The 17,661-nt window shown below is 38.1% G+C and overlaps 1 pseudogene; it reads right to left on the minus strand.

Moving 5' to 3' along the window:
* Positions 1-15,431: 15,431 nt before the first annotated feature.
* Positions 15,432-16,274, minus strand: LOC119242809 (SKI8 subunit of superkiller complex protein-like; annotated as a pseudogene).
* Positions 16,275-17,661: the final 1,387 nt, after the last annotated feature.

Genomic DNA, 17,661 nt, shown 5'->3' on the forward strand with positions numbered 1-17,661 from the left:
CTATACCTGACAATTTAAATGTATATTGACACAAAAACTTGTGCATGAATGTTAATTGCAGCATCATCCACATTAGCCAAAAGGGGACATTACCCCTTTTTATCAACCAATGATGGGAATAAACAAAATATGATATAGCCATACAATTGAATATTATTCAGTAACTTTTTTAATAAAGTACCAGCACATGTAAACATGCTTCAAAATGGATGAAACTTGAAAACATTTTACTATGTAAAATAAGTCAGACATGAAGGGTCAATTATAAAATGATTCCATTTATGTGAAATGTCTAGAATAGCAAAATCCATAGAAATGGAAATAAATCGGTGGTCATTAAAAGCTAAGAGGTTTGGAAACAAAAAAGCTAAGAGGTTTGGAGGGAAATAGAGAATAAGTGTTAATGAGACTGGTTTCTTTTCTTTTCTTGATCAAAACGTCCTAGAATTAATTATGGTGACCACACATGGATTGTATACTTTAAAAGGGTAAACTTTATTGGTTGTGAATTATATCTCCAATTAAAATGACATTAAAGAGAAATGGCATTCATGTAAATAATAGAAGAAAATTTTCCTGAGATGAATATAAATTTGTGTATTCAATTAGAAAGGGCAAGATTTTTTGAAAAGGATCCACACTAACACACATCCTTGTAAAATTTATGATTTTGAGGAAAAAAATAAAATTATTTTTTCAGACCGCAAAAGGATATATATATATATAAAATTAGAACATCATCTGGTGTCTCAATTACAACATCACTTGAAAGATTACTTATAGGACTGTGTTCTGAAGGAAAATCATATCAATTTGAATTCCAAACAAAGCTGTAGTACAGTTGCCTCCCAAGCAGCTCTTCTTCCATTGGGTAGCAGTTTGATGCACATTTAATTTCCTTTCCCATGCTCTTGTGATTGGTTCAAGGATGGAAAATAACACGGTAGACTTCTGTATCCATGGTTTTGTTTTCTACTGTTTCAGTTCCCCACAGCCAATTGCTATCCAAAAATATTACATACAAGAAGATATTTTGAGAGACCACATTCAGTTAACTTTTATTATGGTATAATGTTATAATTGCTGTATTTTACTATTAGTTATTGTCATTAAATACTTGCTGTGCCTAATACATAAACTACCATAGTTATTCATGTATATAGGAAAAAAACAGCATACATAGGATTTGGTGTTATCTGTGATTTCAGGCATCCATTGGGGACCTTGGAACATATCCCCCAAATAGGACTAAACAAATGAATACCTGACATTTCCTTGACATGGGTTTTGGTTTGTGTTACTCCAGTTAAGTCAAGATCAAAAATAAGGAGAAACCTTTCTCCTCTTCTAAATCGTGTGATATGCTTTTGTGAAACCTGAATTGCTACAACCATCCTGATACCCTGAGGGACACCAGCACAAGGAAAACAGCAGAATTTGTTGGCATCTTTGTGTATTGTTGTCAAGAATATAAAATGGGGAGGCCACTACGGAAAACAATGTGGCAGTCCTCAAAAAATGAAGCTAGAATCACCACCATCCAGCAATTCCTCTTCTGGATATATATTCAACAACATCAAAAGCAGGATCGCAAAGAGACATTTGTTTGTTTTTTCATTTTATTCAAAGAACATTGCATTATAACATATAAAATAAATTACTTATAATATTATAGATAAAATTATAACATCACATATTTCAGGTATGCATCTTTTTTGCTTTTTTAAATTTTTTTATTAATATTTTTTAAATTTTATATATTTTTACATATACACAATGGAATATTACTCAGCAATTAAAAAAGATAAACTCACGCAATTTGCAGCAATATGGATGGAGCTGGAAGGGATCATGCTCAGTGAAATAAGCCAGAAAGAAAAAGAAAAATACCAGATGGTCTCACTCATAGCAGGAATATAGAAAACCTAAATAAGGGACCAGGAAAAAGACTAATTATAATAAAGTAAAAATCAAAATCAACAAGCAACTATAAACCAGTGACACACTGTGGGGTGGGGAGCAGAGAAGGGAGTAGGAACAAAACAAGGATGGTGGAAATTGTATGTTTGTTTGTTTTTAAAGATTTATTTTATTTATTTATTCACAGAAGAACTGGAGTCTAGGCCAGAGGTGTTTGGGGTGAGAGTATTCAACAGAGACAGAGTGAGGAACAGAACAGGTGGATCTACTGAAATACATCACTTAGAGGAACAGGGGTGAGACAGGAGAAGGCTGCTGTACCATGTAGGTTAGGTCCCTTGCCAGAATGGAACTCAGGCCTCAGTGGCAATAGCCTGATAGCACTGAAACTTAACCCCTATGCCACCAGGGAGGCCTGCAAAGAGACATTTGTACATCATCATCCCCAGTAGTGAAAAGGTGAGATAAGTGTCCATTAGTAGGTGAAAAGATAAACAAAATATGGTACACACAGATAATGGATTATTATTCAGCCTTAAAAAGGAAGGAAATTCTGACATGCTACAAGATGGACGAATCTTGAGGGCTCCAAGTTAACTTGCTTTTAAGTTCTTTAGTTTACTTAAAATGTCTTCTTTAAATGTCTGCATTGTTTTTTAGATTTTTTTAATGATTTATTTATTTATACATACAAGAATTGGGGTACAGGCCAGAGGTGTGAGGGGGTGAGAGGATTTACTAGAGACAGAGTGGGGAACAAAACAGGTGGATTGACTGAAGTACACTGCTGAGGGGAGCAGCAGGCAAGTCAGGAGAGGTCTGCCCTGCCATGTGGGTAGGTCCTTGGCTGGGGATCAAACTGTAGTGGCTGCAGACAGCTTCATAGGTTAACCCCTTGCACCATGAGGGAGGCCCTGTTTTGTAGATATTTTTAATAGAATATGGTGATATCTTTGATTTACTGAGACTGTACAAAACTAGTTGCTGGGATTTTTATATTTCCTTGAATAGCTTTCTGAGAGTTGGGTTTTTCTTTTTACTTTTTTGCTCATGTTTCTTTTCCTTCTTTCTGATCTTTTTTATACACACACATGTTGAATGCTTATACTTAATTTTGCTGAAAAACAGACTGAGGTGGAGGTAATAGGAAAGATTTAAAGCAGATGAAGGGGGCCTCCCCAGTGGCACAGCGGTTGAGCACTGGGTTGCGAGGCTGCCCGCAGCCTCTGCAGCGCCAGTTCGATCCCCGGCCACTGGGCGAGGGTCCCACATGGCGCGCAGACCTCTCCTGCCGCCCGCTGCTCCCCTCAGCAGTGTACTTCGGTCCTTCTGCCTGCTCTGCTCCCCGCTCTGGCTCTGGTGAATTCTCTTACTCTCCCGCGCTTCTGACTGTACCCAGTGCTTGTATAAATAAATAAATAAATAAATCTTTAAAAAATAATAAAACAGATGAAGCCCTCCCTGGTGGCCGAGGGGTTAAGTCTCAGCACTATCTAAGCAGTCACCTGAGTTCAGGGAGCTAACCCACATATCTCACAGCAGGTCTCTTCTGTCTCCCCCACTGCTCACCTCAGCAGTGTGTTTCAGTAGATTCACCTGTTCTGCTCCCCACTCTGTATCTGGTGGATCATCTCACCTCCATGTACCTTTGGCCTACACCCCAGTTCTTCTATACATAAATTAATTAATTAATGTTTAAAGAAATAAAGATGAAAAAAAGAAGATGAAATAAATTTTGGTAGCCCCATCTGTGATTTACATTTTTCCCAACTGCCATACCTGTAGACTTGGGGCTTGCGGCTCCCCACAATTGTATAAGTCACTTAGTTGAAGTGTGGGGGGGGGGGTGGAGGGGGTATGTATAGCAGCAAGCTGGAAATATATTTTTTTCCATTTTGAATCCTGTATTGTCACTGTCTTTATGATGTCTTTTTGATGAACAGAGATTCTTAATTTGAATGTGTTGCATTAATCATCTTTTACTTTTCATAGTTTATGCTTTTTGTTTAAATATTTTCCCCTACTCCAGTATTAATGACATTCCTTTACATTTTCTCAAAAATTTAAAGTTTATACTTTCACATGCAAGTTCTTACACTAACTGAAATTAATTCTTTAAAATATGATATGAAGTAGGGCTCCAATAAATTTTTTAAACATGGGTAACCAATAATCTCAGCACCCTTTATAGTGTTTTTTTCCTTCCTCTGATCTTAATCCACACCCCCCACACTCCCCATCATCGATTAACAAATACTTGCCATTTTTCTGATTGCCAAATCTAATAGTCCTTTCTTAGTTCCCATTCTTTAAAATTTCAGGGCAGTATTTATCCATTTCACTGTTTCCTTCTTTTCTTTTTTTTAAGATTTATTTATTTATGCATACAAGAGCTGGGGTACAGGCCAGAGGCGTGAGGGGTGAGAGGACTCACCAGAGACAGAGTGGGGAACAGAACAGGCAGATTGACCGAAGTACATTGCTGAGGGGAGCATCAGGCAAGACAGGAGAGGTCTGCTGCACCATGTGGGTTGCTTCCTGGCTGGCTGGGGGATAGAACTCTTTCTGCAGAGGCTGCAGAGTCTTCATAGGTTGCGTCCTAACTCATTGCGCCACCAGGGAGGCCCCTCCTTCTTTTCTCAGTTTGGTTTTAATTTCTCTGCACTTTCTTGGTTATCTTTTCACTCTTCCTGTATGTCTTTGATAAATCCTCTTAGATCTCATCTCTCTCTACATTTGTTTCTTTGAAAATTTCAATGACTTTCCTATCTTCATTTATCACCTTTTTTTCTGGTTCACCATTCTCTTCAGAGGAAGGTCCACATCTTTAAATAATGGTTAGATGTTTACATGTTTTGCCCTGATAGGATCTTAACACTTATATGCTTTCTAAAGTAGAGGAGATTTGATGACCTACCTTCAGAAATAAAACATTGCAGATGGAGTTATGAGTTGAATTGTGTACTCCCCAAATCCTTATGTTGAAGTATCTCAGAATATGACCTTATTAGGAAAGAGTTGTTGCAGATATATTTAATTAAATTACAATGAGGTTAGATGGAAATAATGTGTACCTCTAATTTAATATGATCGAAGTACTTATATAAAGGGAAATTTGGTCACAAACATGTGCACAGGGAGAACACCATGTAAAAAAAAAAAAAGCAGCATCTACAAGCCAAAGGACATCAACAATTACCAGCAAACCAATAAATGTTAAAAGAGAGTTATGGAAAATAACTCCATAACCACACTCAGAAAAAAACCAACCTATTGACACCTTGATCTTGGACTTCCAGACTCCAGAACTGTGAGACAATAAATATTTGCTGTTTGAGCCACCCCGTTTATGGTACTTTGTTATAGCAGCCCCAGCAAGTTAAAACATAGGTTGCTCAAGAGGCTTCTTATCTATGACCATGACAGGCATAGATAAGACTATGTTAACTTAGAATCATAGTTAAGACTGTTAACTTTAAGGAATTCCTTAACTTTGTAGCATCACTATGTTTATTAGATTCTTTACTAATTAATGGTAAACCCCATAAAAAGGAAGGACCAGATTGTTTGCCTTTAGGCATCTGAGGAAGAAAGAATTTATGGAGATCATGCTTCTCTCTACATCAGTCTTGTGAAAGAAAATGACAAAAGGATGCAGAGGTAGTGGCAACATAAAAAGTCGAAGATAAGAAGGCTTCCTTTAGGGCTTGCCCGCCCCCCACAAAAAAAGAAAGAAAAATGATAGGTTGATTCTTGGACTAAGAGCTAAGACATGTCCCTAGTTTCCCAATACCTGTTAACTTCTATTGCCCAGAGAATTGCAGCAATCTTTTAACAGGTTTTCCATATCTCCTGTCTTTGCTCCTGACATTTTTTCAGCCTCATTTACCTCTTTTTTGAATGCCAGAGATCTGACTAGGGGTGAGGTAAGCAAAGCACCTAGGGCTCAAAATGTGAGGAGGCACTCACTTTCAGGTGCTAGCCCTGCTTTCCACCACTCTGAGAGTGAGAGTCTCTCTGAATTTTGCACTCTAGTTTCCGTTGAGTAAAAAAAAGGTTGAGTCTTCAATGCTCATCTACTCTCTCAATCCAGGCCAAAGCAATTGCTTATCCTATGAGCTGTCATACATTTTGTTTCTTTTTCTTTTTCTTTTAAAAATTTTATTTATTTATTTATACAAGCACTGAGTACAGTCAGAAGTGCAGGAGGGTGAGAGAATTCACCAGAGCCAGAGCGGAGAGTAGAACTGAGGCACAGTGATGAAGTACTGCTTATGGGAGCAGCAGGTGGCCCGAGAGGTCTGCGCGCCATGTGGGACCCTCGCCCGGCGGTCGGGGATCTAACCGGCGCTCCAGAGGCTGCGGGCAGCTTCGCAACTCAGAGCTCAACCGCTGCACCACGGGGAGGCCCTGCTTATTTTTCTATTAAGTAAAGTGATCAGATCTGTCCATGTCAAAACTTGGAGTCATCATTGACTCCTATAATTCTTTTATACTCCACATTCAATGCATCAAGAAATCTTTAACTGTTTTAATACACCCAAGCCTGACCACTTTTCATTCCCTGCACTGTTACTTGTTCTAAGATCTCTGGACAATTACAATGACCTCTTAGTTTTCACTCAGTTCCTCCCCTACCTCACCTGTTATTTTGAGTAACAATGAAAACTCTTAAAATGATACACTTAGAAGCATGAAAGAAGTATAAGTAAAAATTATTACAAATGTATAAAAAGAGACCCTGTCCCTCCTCTCCCCAAAAAACTAAAATAAGCTTACTAACTTATTAATAGCAGCTGTGTTTGAATAGCATCATACGTTTTCCTTTTTTGTCATGTTAAGCATTTTAGAAATATTTGATGAATGAGCATGTTACTCAATTCAAATTAATGTTTTCCTTAAATTTAAATACATGGTAAAGATAATGCAAAATTAGCAGGAATCATGAGGGAGAATGGTAATAAAAGGTGGGCAGAAAAAAAAAAAAAAAGGTGGGCAGATAAAATGGAGAATTAACCCTAAGGCTGACTCCCTGCTTGATAAATATTTCCTGTGATACTTACAGGAGAAAGGCTGCTCTTCTCTCACTTTTACCAAAAGTCTCAGTTATGTAAAATATTCCTATTTCGTTTTTTCCTGGATGATCAAGAAGTTCATTTGTATCAGAAATCTTTCACACCCCCCTAGGTTTTGTTGCTTAGAGTTGACTCATATCCATGGAACCCCTGAGAGCAGTCATCCACTAATATCCTCTTTTTTGTGTTAGTGGAGGCCTCCCAATCTTGTGGAGATGAAGATTTGGTAAATACATCTTGGGATTTTTGTAAGAATATTCTGGAACCCCCTGGCTCCCTACTGTTAAAATAAATTTTCTACACCAGTATGCCAAAACGGAGTTTGACTTTGGAGCTAAGGTCAACTGTAGGGTCAATCAGCAAGGGGTCTTACAAAACCCCAGAGGCTATGACATCTCAATGCAGAGTAAGTTTTTTATTATGTAAAAGTGAGTGTTTGCAAATTCTTAAAGCAAACATCTTTTACTTGGCTGTTATTTTTTTTGGTCTCAATTTAAAAAAAAAAGGAACTCTCCAGCAATTGTCACATGATTAAATCACAATTAAATAAACCTCAAGACTTTATTTAATAAAAGGGTGACTTTTCTTATACTTAACTCTTGTTGCAATCAGGTAATTTTCCATCATTTATCAGTTGATTTAATGGAGAAATTTAAGCACAAAAGTTGGCTCTAGGGCAGTATCTTGTAGAAAACACTAGAGAAGTAAGACATTATCAAATTAAAAACAAAAAAATATTGAATTTCAATTATGAATATGACATTGCTTTAATATTTTAATATAACACAGATTTACCCATACTTGCTAATTGGCTTGGGTTGTCTAGGAAAGAAATAAAGTTTGTAGTGTATAAATTCTTATAAATTCTGAGCATAATTAACACTAGAAAAATAAATGTTTCATATAGCTCTTTTTATGTACAAATGCAGAATCATAGCACTTTAAAATGAATTTTATTGAAGTTACATTGGTTTACAACACTGTGTAAGTTTCTGGTATTTGGTATTATAATTCAACATCTGTAGCCATTACATCATAATCACCACCAATAAATAGTCTAGTTTCCATTCATCACCATATAATTGAACTATACCCCATTCCCCAACACCCTTCCCTTTGCTAACCACCAATCTGTCCTAAGAGTTTGTTTTTGTTTGCATGCTTTGTGTGTGAAATCATACCATATTTGTCTTTGTCTGACTTTTTTCATTTAACATGATACTATTAAGGTCCATCCATGTTGTTACAAGCAGCAAGATTTCACCTTTTATTGTAAGAGTAGTATTCCATTGTATATACAGTCAAGTTTATACACCAAACTTACTTAACAGTATTTCAGTCAGCAAGGGATCATTTATATAATGGTGGTCCCAACAGGCTAAACAATATAGCCTAGGTGTGCAGTAGGCTACATTATCTACATTTGTGTAACTAGACACTATGATATCACACAATGACAAAATTGCCTAATGACACATTTCTCAGAAGGTATTCCTGTTAAGGGGTACATGACTGTTTATATCACATCATCTTTATTCATTCACCCTTCAATGGGCACTTAAGTTTCATATGTTGGCTATTACCAATAATGCTGCAATGAACTTAGGGATGCAAGTATCTTTTGAATTAGTATTAAAAGATAAATACCCAGAAGTGGAAGAGCTGGATCACATGGTACTCTATCAGTAGTTTTTTGAGGACACTCCATACTGTTTTCCATAAGGCCCCACCAATTCCCACCCCAACAGTGTAGGAAAATTTCTTTTTCTCCACATCCTTGCCAACACTTGTTATTTCGTGTCTTTTTTTATAACAGCTGTTTTCCAGCTATGAGGTCCTATCTCACTGTGGTTATTTGTGTTGTTGGTGCTGGTATGTGTGTGTTTGTATGTGTGTTTGTATTTTAAAGCCTATAGCACCCAGTATTCCCAGGCAGTCTCCCATGCAAGCACTAGCCACACCCAATCCAGCTTAACTTCCAAGATTGGATGTGATAGGGTGTGTCCATGTGATTATGGTCATAGACTCACTGTAGTTTGAGACTTACTGTGATTTTGACTGGCATTCCCTAGTAATAAGTGATATTGAACATTTTTTCATGTGTCAGTTGGTCATCTGTATGTTTTATTTGGAGAAATGTTTTTTTCAGTTACTCTTTCCATTTTTTAGTCAAGTTGCCCATTCTGTTGTTATTGAGTTACATTAGTTCTTCATGCATTTAGGATTATAAACCCTATTGGATGTAGATTTGCAAATATTTTCACCATTCAGAGGTTGCATAATGCAAAAGACCTAAAGGTATTGATGAAGAGATTTCTGAATAATTCACCTAGCCAGATATTCCTATATTGCAGCCCTATCACGTGCTCAGAGATTCTTATCACTTCCTAATAGTGCTCTCTTAAATGTGAACTCATAATGGATTAGGGTTTTTGGGAGAAGTCTGGAGTCTAAGGACCCCAGGCAGGTTCTTCCTTGGTTTTTGTCTTCAGAAAGGAAAGAATGCAATGTAAAGGCCATAGTTGCAGAAAAGCAAGAGATTCAGTGATAGGTAAGTGGAAGAAGAACAGAAAAGTTCTTTAAATGGACAGGAGTTCCCAGAGGGTAGCCACTGAGTTGTCTAGATGTAAGTGCTTATATAGGTATTTTGGGCAAGGAGTCGGGGTTTGGCCTTTGGGTGTGTCTGCATTGTGTCTCTTGCTGATTGGCTGGGTCCTTGGGGGCCTCCTAGGGTACCCACTGAGTTTGCCCACCTTACCTGGCCTACTTATCTGAAACCAGCTTTGGTTTGTTGCTATTATGTTGGTTTTCTGAACATTCCCTTTTAAATTGTATGTGGCGGGGGGAGGGGGGGGTCGCCCTCCTGGTCTGTAATTGTGTCTCAATCAGGCTTATAAATGGACTTAGAGCTTAGGGCACCCTGCTCCTATACCCATTTCCTAACTTCCTCCTTCAATAACTAAGGACACTAGATATCAGAGAAAAGTCTCTGACATAGAAGGAAAAAAAACAAAACAAATAAACTGGAAAAGAAACTTGGAGAAATAGAGCTATGTATGGAGATGAAGATGTCAAAAATGAATATCTTCAGAAAGATAAGATCTCATGAACATATGAAGGAGAAGAATGATATAAAGAAAACTCTGAAATTAAAAATGTGATTGTATAAATGCAAATCAAAATAGAAAAAGTGGTAAATAAAGCTTGGAAACTCTTCCAGAAAATAGAACAAGAAGAAATAAAAAGCTGGAAAGAAAAGCTAGGAAAATTAGAGGGCCAGGAAAAAGGCAGAGAAAATGGAAGAAAGGAAATCATCAAATAAATAATTCAAGAACATTTTTCTATAAATAAAGAATATAATTTTTTAATTTAAAAGACCCAACACGGACCTCCCCAGTGGCGCAGTGGTTGAGCACTGGGTTGCGAAGTTGCCCGCAGTCTCTGCAGCGCCGGTTGGTTCCCTGGCTGCTCCCCGGCCATCGGAGGAGGGTCCCACATGGCACTCAGACCTCTCCTGCTGCCCACTGCTCCCCTCAGCAGTGTACTTCGGTCCTTCTGCCTGCTCTGCTCCCTGCTCTGGCTCTGGTGAATTCTCTCACCCTCCCGCACTTCTGACTGTATCCAGTGCTTGTATAAATAAATAAAAATAAATCTTTAAAAAAAAAAGACTCAACACTGTGAATATCGATATTGAAAGCATATCACTATATAATTTATTAAAATTAAGGATAAAGACAATTCTACAAGCTATTGGAGGGGAAAACACAGATCATATGCAAAGTATGAAAAACCAGAATTGCTTCAAACTTCTTGTAAGTACTACTGAAATCTAGAAGACAATGGAGAAATGCCTTCAACTTTTTATAGAAAAATTATTTCTAAGTGATGATTCTACTCCAGTTACACTATCAATCAAATGGGATGGTAAAATAAAGACATTATCACTCATGCAAGTTCTCAAAAATTTACCTTGCTCTCATTTTTTTTTTTTAAATTTATGTATTTATACAAGAACCAGGGTACAGGCCAGATGTGTGGGAGGGTGAGAAGATTCACCAGAGACAGAGCAGGGAACAGAACAGGCAGACTGACGAAATACACTGCTCAGGGGAGCAGCGGGTGCGACAGGAGAGGTCTGCTGCACCATGTGGGTTTCTTCCCGTGGCCGGGATCGAACCCATACTGCAGAGGCTGCAGACAGATTCACAGTGTGGCACTCAACTGCCTGCGTCACCAGGGAGGCCCCTTGCTCTCATTCTTTTTAAGAAACCATTAGAGGTGGTGGCCTGGGGGTTATGCTTCAGTGGTATCACCACTATGGCCTGAGTATACCATCCCCAGCCAGGGAGCTAACCCACATATGGAGCAGGAGACCTCTCCTGTCTCACTGGCTGCTCACCTTAGCAGTGCATTTCAATAGATTCACCTGTTCTGCTCCCCACTCTGCCTCTGGCGAATCTTTTCACCCCCTGCACCTCTCGCCTAAACCCCAGTTCTTCTACACACACACACACACACACACACACAAGAAACTAGTAGAAAATGAACTTCATTAAAACAAAGGGGGAAATCACAAGTAAGACATGGTCTGCAGGAAACAAAGGATCCAATACAACAGAGACAATTTAAATCTTCAGAAGGATGGTAAAGAAATAACCCATGATAATGCCCATCTGCTGAGGATAGAGGGCAAATTGTTCCAGATTGCAATGAGTTAGAAAGCTCAGGAAAGTTTTCCTAAGAAGATTAGACTGATGGAGTACCCAATGCATGTAAATGTGATGAGAGATTTACATAATTAGGTGAGACTTTAAAGTTCAATTAAGAAGAATGCATAGAAAATAAAACAAACAAAATAAATTATACAATGAGCAATCTTAAAGAAACCAAAGGGTCATCATTGTTTTCCTATACAGGTCTAAAAAAATGACAATCTAATTGTATTGGGAGGTTGGGAGGGATGAGAAAGAAGTTAGTATGTTGTGGAAAGATGGGGGCAGTGTGTAAGAAAGCTAAATCTTTGACTTCCATAACAGAGTTCCATTCATAATGTCTAAAACTGAAAAATCACATATAAGCAATAAAATATATTATTTAGATAACTGGAGCTAAATACTGAAATTGTTAGATAAGAGGGAGAACAATAGGGATAAATGTTTTTTCTAATAAGTCTTAAAGAATATGTGACTCTTTCAACTATATGCATATATAATTTGACAAAATAAAAGTAAAGTCTATATTGCGCTGTGGAGCATAAAAAATGAACAAGATTTGCTTCTTCAATTTGCCTATTGTTAATCTGGGAAAAGAGATATTTAATGCAGGCAGGATTCAGTGCTGAGAAAGAAGACGGGGGAGGTAGTTGAGGACAAACCTTTGGATGACCTTTGGTATCCCATTAATGCTTTTGGAAGACAATAGGAAATTGTTAAGTTTTTTGAATAAGAGAACTAACATGTTCTGAACTGTAATTTAGGAAGATTATCTGGCAGGAATACATGAGTTGGACTGAAAAGGGGAGGTGAAAAAGAAGACAAGGAAATAGGAAGGAACTCAATTCAATAACCCAGGGCAGAGGTATGAACTTGAAAAAGATTGGTGGGACCTGAAAAGCAAAGATGAGATGTTTCAGAGATAGCAATTAAACCTGATTTAAAATTCTATGAATTTGCTTTTTTGCTTTTCTTGTGTTGGAAATTCTTGACGGGGACTGTGGCTTTAACTGGCTGATTCAGAGAGACCAGGAGCCAAGTAAATCACATTGATTTGTAGCTTATATAAATATATAAAGTCAACTAGTTAATAAGCCTAAGAACATTCTGATCTTGGTACAAATGCTTGATGTGCTTGTGTTTTCTAACACATTTCATTTCATTTGGTTTTTAAATATGAGTTACTATACCATTGACTTCTAAATTAACAGTTATACTTTACTTTTCATCTCATCATTCTTGCTAGCCCAAATTATTTTAAAATAAGTTGAGAAATAGTTATAAATTGGTAACTCTATTATATTTAACCACTGCAGTGTCTACATAACTAGTGACACTGACTTTGGTCTCTACCATATTCCCATTCTATCCATTTTGCATAGCATTGTCAGATAAATGTTCCTGTTTAATATTTATTTTTTTTAAGATTTATTTTGCATAGAAGAACTGGGGTGTATGCCAGAAGTGTTTGGAGTGAGAGGATTCACCAGAGACAGAGTGGGGCGCAGAACAGGCAGATCTACTGAAATATACTAGCTTGGGCAAGACAGGAAAGGTCTGTTGCGCCATGTGGGTTAGCTCCCTGGCCAGGGATCAAACTCAATCCCAGTGGCTGGTGCTAGCATGATAGCACTGAAACTTTAACCCCTGCACCACCAGGGAGGCCCCTGTTTAATATTTAATCATGCATTCAAATTTATACAATGTTTAGTCCCCCCAAATTACATTTTTTTCTTGACATTCAAGATTTCCAAGACTTTATCTTCCTATTCCCTCAATCTATCTTCAATTTCAATGACCCCTACAACTATATTTTCACTCTTGTCTATCTGATCTCTTTATAATCTTGAACTCTCAACATGCACATCTGCACTCAATGTTTTGCTTTCCAGTTTCCCTTCCTGGAATTTCCACCCTTTACTTTTCCTTTATTCACACTCTTCACCTGTCACTTAAGATTCACTTTGAGTCTGTCTTCTGCATTATCTAGACTTCCAGGCACTTCACTTCAGAGAAAGGTCATCTTTGCATTTGCTAAAGTTATGTATCATTTAAAGTCTGCACCGTGTAAACTGACATTTAAGTATCTGCCTTATTATATGTGCTGGTTGTGTCCCCTTTCCAAGCAGTTACCATTTGCTTTAGGACAGGTTAATTCTATCATAAACTTCTGACTTTCCCTACCTTTACTCTCTTTATTAGAATTATTTTAGTTGCAACTGATAAGAGTTACAGTTAGTTTTGAAAAGGGGGGGCTGTTTTATCTAATGTAAATAAAGTCTCCACGGGTAAAGCAGATTTTAGAATGGAGGGATTTGAACATTATCATCATAAATAAGTTTCTGTCTCCTGACTCTGCTTTCCCCTGAAAGAATGAGCAGAAAGAATGCATTTTTTTTAAGAATGATTGATTGATTGATTTATACAACCAGGGTATAGGCCAGATGCGCGGGAGGGTGAGAGGATTCACCAGAAACAGAGCAGGGAGCAAAACAGGCAGACAGACCGAAATACACTGCTGAGGTGGGCAGCGGGCGCAGCAGGAGAAGTCTGCTGCGTCATGTGGGGCCCTCGCCCGCTGGCAGGGATCAAACCGGCGCTGCAGAGGCTGCAGACAGCTTCACAGCACAGCACTCAACCGCCTGCACCACCAGGGGAGGCCCAAGAATGCATTTTTTTCCTCTGTTGTTTTAGAAAAAGAATCCAGGCTGACTCTCGACTGTCCTGGAGAGGGTCACATAACCACCCCTAAACCAAACACAGCAATTGTGATTAGTTAGGTCTGGGTCACATGAAAAAAGCCTTGAACTGGAGCTGGTCTCAGGGTTTCAAGTAGACTGAGAATGAGGCAGGGATGTTCTTCCAAAGGAAAGTCTGAATATTCTCACCCAATAACAGGAAATTATTCTGGGCAGGCAAAAATATCCAGTGTCTGCTATACACTGTCAATCTCCTGTGTTATTTAGGAGATATTATAAAATCTCTTTCAAATACCAAACAAAATAAACTCTTTTGAGCTGTTAAATTATATACATTTTTTATTTTTTGCTCACAATGGTGAAGATATGAATAGGCAAAATGTCTAGAAGAGTAACAGTCATTTTATGTAAATATTATAAGCATGGCAAGCATAACTTGTGAAATAATACCAAATGAACCCTCCTCAGTCTTTGGTAAAGGCATTTTAGATTTGGGTATTTTTTTGTTTGTTTGTATGATTTTTGCATTAAGAACACTTTATGTTGAAGTATGAACAGTTTTTTCAATAAAATACAAAAAGATTTATATTGTATTGCAAAATTTAAATCTTTGCTACAACAAATGCTGTATTTCTCTTAAATAAGCTAGAAAGGTAAGGAATATCATGATCAATCTATACTTTCTCTTTCCAGTATCAACCTGGAGGACCTTGACATTTAAATTGGACAATCAGGGCCTTCCTGGTGGCTCAAGGGGTTAAGCATCGCACTATGAAGCAATCCGCAGCCTCTGCAGCACAAGATCAATCCTGGCCAGTCAGGGAGCAACCCACAGGGCAAAGCAGACCTTTCCTGTCTCACCCACTGCTCCCCTCAACAGTGTACTTCAGTCAGTCTGCCTGTTCTGTTCCCCACTCTGTCTCTGGTGAGTCCTCTCACAACCCCCCCCACCCAACCTCTGACCTGTATGCCAGCTCTTATATGCATAAATAAATAAATAAATCTTTAAAAATAAATAAATAAATTGGACAATCATAGGTGTGAATTTCCTGGTTATCTCCAACACACACAATTTTTTAGCCATTTCCATTGTACTTTATGCCCCAGACCTGTTGATTAAAGAAAGTGTGAACACATATCCTTGTTCTAATATCCCAGACTTTTATACTATTGTCTGATGAACTGGAAACAAAACAACATTCAGCACCCAGAATGCGTGGCTGCTCAGAGTGCTGGCCAAGTTGGTATGTTGTACATCATAAATCTTGATGTAACCATCATTAGAAGCAATGACAAGGAGCTAGGAATCAAGGGGGATAGGCCAAGGAGTGAATGGACATAGCATGACCTTCCACCATATGCAGAAATTTTCCAGTTGCAATATTAAAAATATTATGAGTCAATTTATGGTTCCTCTGGCCAGACAATTCCCATCAGGACTATATGCGGTAACAAGAATTTTCCTTTTTATGTCCAGATAATATTGGTTTTCCCACTTTCCACACCAAAAACATTCACTTTCTCCACATGAGTTTCTGTGGTCATGTCCTGTGAGTCAGGAGAAAAAGTCAAAATTCAGGGATCTATAGGTTCTGCTCTACAGAGTTTATCTGTTTGCCATTTCCACGTCCCAGAGATTTATGTGAGTGTGGCTGAGGTCCACAAATACCACATCCAACTGATGTCACTCTGAACTCCACTCTAGGTCCAGTCTCTCATCATCTTTTCCATACCTTCACCAAGCCATCCAGGGAGACTATGACCACTGCCTCAGAGTTTTCTTACTTACTTGTTTCTCAGGCAGTGGGCCAAATGGCATCATCTTGTGCTTGCCCTTGTTTGAAGAGAATACTATACTGGTTGGTCATTTCCTTAACTGAGGATGACAGGCTAAAGACCAGACAGTACACCCACTGTTCTGCCTGCCATACCTCTGATTTAGGCATGTTTGAAAGGGGCTGATAAATGTGGTACGAAGCATCTTAACTAAATAGAGCACTTTGTTGTTTCCTGTGCTGTTAGACACTAAATAACTTCAAGAATAAAGACATTCAATGTGATGGAGAGTGGGAAATAGAAAACAAATTTAGTAATAAGTTATAAAGACTAACAATAATTTAGCTTTAACATTTTCTCATCATTATAGAAGCAAACAGTATTTTATTTCTGAGCTCTTAAAATGTTGTGAAAATATCTGTCCCCACTGCCACCTCATGACAGCCAATTCAGTGGCTATCACCATGAGAAACATCAGGACGTAGGTGGTGGGGGAGAAGTTGGTATCAGTGAATTGTGAAATGGATGCAATTGTACAAATAAGGCATTAACAGGTCAGATGACAATTTGTTGAGAATTGTCTTCTTAATCTTAAATGAAAAGCTCAATCTGAATTAATTCATTACTGAACTCAAAAGAAAAATATAGGGGGAAAAAGCATCAAGTTGTATTTCACTAGAAGTCAGATGATGCAATTGCCTATAACCAATAGATAACATAATACAATAATCACCCATTAATTGAGTGGATAAACAACCGATGGTGTTTATTAAAACTCTCAACAAATTCAGTTTATTTGGCATGGGAGGGATGGAAATAAAAGTGATATCTGAGTAGTATATTTTTTAAAAAGATTAAATAGTTTTCTTAATAATCCACATGATGTAAAAGGTATCTATGTTTTTAAAGGATTTATTTATGCATGCTTGCAAAAACTGGGGTATAAGCCAGAGGTGCAGGAGGGGGGTGATGAGAGGACTCACTAGACAGATTAGGGAGCAGAACAGGCAGATCCACTGAAATAGACTGCTGAGAGGAGCAGCGGGTGAGGCAGCAGAGGTCTGCTGAGCTATGTGGGTTAGCTCCCTGGCGGGCTGGGTATTGGAATCATAGCTCCCTGGCAGGCTGGGAATCGGAATCGAACTCATGCTGCAGTGGCTGGCGATAGCTTGATAGTGCAGTCAGTGTCTCTAACCCCTGCACCACCAGGGAGCCCCCAGTATCTGCGTTCATTTAAATTAAACTGGAAAGGAGATTGGGAAGTAAGAAAAGAAAAACATTGGAACATTTAAATTGGAGATCCAAATTAAATTTTGCACCACTTACTAGGCATAACCTCTTACAGTCTCTCCAAGCCACAGTTTCCTCATTTGTAAAATAGGGAAGAATAATAACAGTACCTTGTAGCTTTTTCTAAGGATTAAACAAAAAAATACATGTAAAATATTTAGAACAACAGCTGGAATATAGTAAGTGCAA

This window comes from Talpa occidentalis, unplaced genomic scaffold (genome assembly GCF_014898055.3).
Source record: "Talpa occidentalis isolate TD23 unplaced genomic scaffold, MPIMG_talOcc4v2.1 talOcc4.13, whole genome shotgun sequence".
Classification (NCBI taxonomy): domain Eukaryota; kingdom Metazoa; phylum Chordata; class Mammalia; order Eulipotyphla; family Talpidae; genus Talpa; species Talpa occidentalis.